This window comes from Caretta caretta, chromosome 25 (assembly GCF_965140235.1).
Source record: "Caretta caretta isolate rCarCar2 chromosome 25, rCarCar1.hap1, whole genome shotgun sequence".
In the NCBI taxonomy this organism is placed as follows: Eukaryota; Metazoa; Chordata; order Testudines; family Cheloniidae; genus Caretta; species Caretta caretta.
This window is the reverse complement of record NC_134230.1, coordinates 7,024,655-7,030,836: the sequence shown is the minus strand read 5'-3', so window position 1 is coordinate 7,030,836 and position 6,182 is coordinate 7,024,655.

Sequence of the window (6,182 nt, the reverse complement as noted above, 5' to 3'; positions counted from 1 at the left end):
GATCCTGGGAACTACAGGCCAGTAAGCCTCACTTCACTCCCCGGAAAAATCATGGAGCAGGTCCTCAAAGAATCAATCCTGAAGCACTTACATGAGAGGAAAGTGATCAGGAACAGTCAGCATGGATTCACCAAGGGAAGGTCATGCCTGACTAATCTAATCGCCTTCTATGATGAGATTACTGGTTCTGTGGATGAAGGGAAAGCAGTGGATGTATTGTATCTTGACTTTAGCAAAGCTTTTGACACGGTCTCCCACAGTATTCTTGTCAGCAAGTTAAGGAAATATGGGCTGGATGAATGCACTATAAGGTGGGTAGAAAGTTGGCTAGATTGTCGGGCTCAACGGGTAGTGATCAATGGCTCCATGTCTAGTTGGCAGCCGGTGTCAAGTGGAGTGCCCCAGGGGTCGGTCCTGGGGCCGGTTTTGTTCAATATCTTCATAAATGATCTGGAAGATGGTGTGGATTGCACTCTCAGCAAATTTGCGGATGATACTAAACTGGGAGGAGTGGTAGATATGCTGGAGGGCAGGGATAGGATACAGAGGGACCTAGACAAATTGGAGGATTGGGCCAAAAGAAATCTGATGAGGTTCAATAAGGATAAGTGCAGGGTCCTGCACTTAGGACGGAAGAACCCAATGCACAGCTACAGACTAGGGACCGAATGGCTAGGCAGCAGTTCTGCGGAAAAGGACCTAGGGGTGACAGTGGACGAGAAGCTGGATATGAGTCAGCAGTGTGCCCTTGTTGCCAAGAAGGCCAATGGCATTTTGGGATGTATAAGTAGGGGCATAGCGAGCAGATCGAGGGACGTGATCGTCCCCCTCTATTCGACATTGGTGAGGCCTCATCTGGAGTACTGTGTCCAGTTTTGGGCCCCACACTACAAGAAGGATGTGGATAAATTGGAGAGAGTCCAGCCGAAGGGCAACAAAAATGATTAGGGGACTGGAACACATGACTTATGAGGAGAGGCTGAGGGAACTGGGATTGTTTAGTCTGCAGAAGAGAAGAATGAGGGGGGATTTGATAGCTGCTTTCAACTACCTGAGAGGTAGTTCCAGAGAGGATGGTTCTAGACTATTCTCAGTGGTGGAAGAGGACAGGACAAGGAGTAATGGTCTCAAGTTGCAGTGGGGGAGGTTTAGATTGGATATTAGGAAAAACGTTTTCACTAGGAGGGTGGTGAAACACTGGAATGCGTTGCCTAAGGAGGTGGTGGAATCTCCTTCCGTAGAAGTTTTTAAGGTCAGCCTTGACAAAGCCCTGGCTGGGATGATTTAATTGGGGATGGGTCCTGCTTTTGAGCAGGGGGTTGGACTAGATGACCTCCTGAGGTCCCTTCCAACCCTGATATTCTATGATTCTATGATTCAGTAGCCTGTAACTATATTCCTAATGGAATCAAAATTAGCTCTAAGAAAAGGAGTACTTGTGGCACCTTAGAGACTAACAAATTTATTTGAGCATAAGCTTTCGTGAGCTACAGCTCACTTCATCAGATACATTCAGTAGAAAATACAGTGGGGAGATTTATATACACAGAGAACATGAAACAATGGGTGTTACCATAAAGGATTTGTGCTGGAAATGGCCCACCTGATGATCACTTTAGATAAGCTATTACCAGCAGGACAGTGGGGTGGGAGGAGGTATTGTTTCATATTCTCTGTGTATATATAAAGTCTGCTGCAGTTTCCACGGTATGCATCAGATGAAGTGAGCTGTAGCTCACGAAAGCTCATGCTCAAATAAATTGGTTAGTCTCTAAGGTGCCACAAGTTCTCCTTTTCTTTTTGCGAATACAGACTAACACGGCTGTTACTCTGAAAACTGTAAGGAGAGTGATCACTTAAGATGAGCTAATACCAGCGGGGGGGGGGGGGGGGAGTGGTGAGAACGGGATGAGACAACGACATTCTACAGTGGAGAGAGAAGAAAGTGCAATTAGCATGTAAGGCCTTCACCAAAGGGCCCATACCACCAAGTATTAATACCTACCCTCAGCCTCTCTCAATTTGCTGAGTTTTGGACCCATGTCCCTTGCCTAGTGATTGCTACTCAGTTGATGGCGAGTCCCTCCATCATAACAAAAGGCCAAGTACAGTTCCAGTGTCCTTGATTCACATAATCAGGATAATAATAATTTATCCTTCCTGCCCCAATAACAGAGAAACTGGGGATCAGACAGCAGCCAAAGTGACTATTTGGGCTCATACTAGGAGCGGTGGGTGTGCCTATGCAAATGAGATCAGCCCCTGAAGTTCTTTTCCATAACTTGCCACAACTCACCACCAGATGTCAGGGTGGAGCTTATCCTGGCTCTGCTTACATAACTGTTGTTCTTCGAGATGTGTTGCTCATATCCATTCCAATTAGGTGTGTGTGTGCTGCGTGCACAATTGTCGGAAGATTTTTACCCCAGCAACACTCAGTGGGTTGGCTGAGGCACCCCCTGGAGTGGCGCTTCCATGGCGCCGGATATATGCCCCAGCCGATCCAGCGCCCCCTCAGTTCCTTCTTGCGGGCTACGTCGACAGAAGGGAAGGAGGGTGGGTTTGGAATGGATATGAGCAACACATCTCGAAGAACAACAGTTACAAAGGTGAGTAACCATCTTTTCTTCTTCGAGTGCTTGCTCATATCAATTCCAATTAGGTGACTTCCAAGCCTTACCTAGGTGGTGGGGTCGGAGTGAGATGTCGCTGAGTGAAGGACTGCTGAACCAAATGCAGCATCACTCCTGGAATGCTGAATTATCGCATAGTGGGCAGCGAAGGTATGCACCGATTACCAAGTCGCTGCCCTACATATCTCCTGTAGGGGTACGTGTGCCAGGAAAGTAGAAGATGAAGCCTGAGCCCGCGTGGAGTGGGCGGTAAGGTGCGTAGTTGGGACACCAGCCAAGTCATAGCACACATGAATGCATGATGTGATCTAGGACGAGATGCGCTGGGAGGAGACCAGAAGGCCCTTCATCCGGTCTGCCACAGCAACAAACAGCTGCAACATTTTCCTGAAAGGTTTCATTCGCTTGATGTAGAAGGCGAGGGCCCTGTGAACGTCCAGGGAGTGCAGCTGTTGTTCCCGTCGAGAGGCGTGTGGCTTCAAGTAGAAGACGGGGAGGAAGATGTCCTGGTTGAGATAGAAGACAGACACCATCTTAGGGAGGAAGGCCGGGTGGGGTCACAGCTGTACCTTGTCCTTATGGAACACTGTATACGGTGGTTCCGCTGTGAGTGCCCTGAGCTCAGACACACGCCTCGCCGAAGTGATAGCTATGAGGAAAGCTGTCTTCCACGAAAAAGTACAGGAGTGAGCAGGTGGCCGTCAGCTCGAATGGGGCAGCCATGAGTTTGGAGAGAACCAGGTTAAGATCCCACGTAGGGACCGGTTGTCGAATTCATGGGAACAGGCGCTCCAACCCCTTGAGAAATCTGCTGACCATGGGATTGGAGAAGACCGAAAGCCCATTTTCGCCCGCGTGGAAAGCCGAAATAGCTGCCAGGTGCACTCTGATGGATGATATTGCCAAGCCCTGCTGTTTTAAGGACAGGAGGTAGTCCAAGATGATAGGTACTGACGCCTGTAGCGGGGCCGTATGACTCTGAGCGCACCAGCAGGAAAAACGCTTCCACTTGGCTAAGTACGTGGACCTGGTAGAGGGCTTCCTGTTACCCAAAAGGATCTGCTGTACCAAGTGAGAGCCGCACAGCTCAGATTGAGTTAGCCATGCAGAATCCACGCTGTGAGGTGGAGAGATTGCAGGTCAGGATGACAGAGTCGTCCGTGGTCCTGAGTGATCAGGTCTGGCCACAGCGGGAGTGGAATTGGAGTGTCCACCGACAGCTCTAGGTGCAGGAGCTGTTACTTGTCCTGTGCGCTCCAGCAATGGACGCGGCTCCAACTGCAGTGCGGGAAGTGTCGGTGGCTGTCGAACCGACAAAGATGAAGATCAGTCAGCACCTGCTTGGGCTGCTTCTTCTTCTGGCCCAGAGACAGGGACCGGCACCGCGGTGGTGGAGGTGCCGGGGTGGCCTGACGCCACGAGTCTTTAGCAGAGTCTGAATGCGGTGCTGGACCAGTCGGTGCCACAGGGGCACTCCACACCAAAGACGACGCCGAGTCCCGGTGCACGGAGGAAGGGACCAGGCTACGTGCCGCCTCCATAAGGAGATGCTTGAGTCTAAAGTCCCGCTCCTTTTCGGTCCATGGCTTGAAGGCTTTGCAAATGCAGCACTTGTCCGCTTCGTGGGATTCCCCCGGACACCCTAGACAAGAGTCGTGGGGGTTTCCGCTTGGCATCGGTTTCAGGCAAGCCAAGCAGGGTTTGAAGCCCAGGAGAGGGAGGGATAGCTCAGTGGTTTGAGCATTGGCCTGCTAAACCCAGGGTTGTGAGTTCAATCCTTGAGGGGGCCATTTAGGGATCTGGGGCAAAAATTGCAGATTGGTCCTGCTTTTATTCCCACAGTATTCTTGTCAGCAAGTTAAGGAAGTATGGGCTGGATGAATGGACTATAAGGTGGATAGAAAGTTGGCTAGATTGTCGGGCTCAACGGGTAGTGATCAATGGCTCCATGTCTAGTTGGCAGCCGGTATCAAGTGGAGTGCCCCAAGGGTCGGTCCTGGGGCCGGTTTTGTTCAATATCTTCATAAATGATCTGGAGGATGGTGTGGATTGCACTCTCAGCAAATTTGCGGATGATACTAAACTGGGAGGAGTGGTAGATACGCTGGAGGGGAGGGATAGGATACAGAAGGACCTAGACAAATTGGAGGATTGGGCCAAAAGAAATCTGATGAGGTTCAATAAGGATAAGTGCAGGGTCCTGCACTTAGGACGGAAGAACCCAATGCACAGCTACAGACTAGGGACCGAATGGCTAGGCAGCAGTTCTGCGGAAAAGGACCTAGGGGTGACAGTGGACGAGAAGCTGGATATGAGTCAGCAGTGTGCCCTTGTTGCCAAGAAGGCCAATGGCATTTTGGGATGTATAAGTAGGGGCATAGCGAGCAGATCGAGGGACGTGATCGTTCCCCTCTATTCGACATTGGTGAGGCCTCATCTGGAGTACTGTGTCCAGTTTTGGGCCCCACACTTCAAGAAGGATGTGGATAAATTGGAGAGAGTCCAGCGAAGGGCAACAAAAATGATTAGGGGTCTGGAACACATGACTTATGAGGAGAGGCTGAGGGAGCTGGGATTGTTTAGCCTGCAGAAGAGAAGAATGAGGGGGGATTTGATAGCTGCTTTCAACTACCTGAAAGGGGGTTCCAAAGAGGATGGCTCTAGACTGTTCTCAATGGTATCAGATGACAGAACGAGGAGTAATGGTCTCAAGCTGCAGTGGGGGAGGTTTAGATTGGATATTAGGAAAAACTTTTTCACTAAGAGGTTGGTGAAACACTGGAATGCGTTACCTAGGGAGGTGGTAGAATCTCCTTCCTTAGAGGTTTTTAAGGTCAGGCTTGACAAAGCCCTGGCTGGGATGATTTAACTGGGAATTGGTCCTGCTTTGAGCAGGGGGTTGGACTAGATGACCTTCTGGGGTCCCTTCCAACCCTTATATTCTATGATTCTATGATTCTATGAGACCCAGGCATGGGCCCCGGTACCGGGATGGGGGAGAGGGGAGAAGACCCCGCTCCACCCTACTAAGTACAGTGATCTAACTACACTAACTAACTACTAACAACTATAAACAACTATTAACAACTAATTACAACTATTAACAGGTACTAAGAGAGAAAGCTAGGGAGAGTGGAGATCAGCTATGCTGTGCTCCACAGTTCCAACGGTTAGAAGGAACTGAGTGGGCGCTGGGTTGGCTGGGGCATATATCCGGTGTCATGAAGGTGCCACTCCAGGGAGCGCCTCAGCCGACCCACCGAGTGTTTTTGGGGTAAAAATCTTCTGACGATTGTGCACGCGGTGCGCGCACACCTAATTGGAATCGATATGAGCAAGCACTCGAAGAAGAACCCCTAGGTCCTTTTCTGCAGAATTGCTGCCTAGCCATTCGGTCCCTAGTCCGTAGCAGTGCATTGGATTCTTCCGTCCTAAGTGCAGGACTCTGCACTTGTCCTTGTTGAACCTCATCAGATTTCTTTTGGCCCAATCCTCTAATTTGTCTAGGGCCCTCTGTATCCTATCCCTACCCTCCAGCATATCTACCTC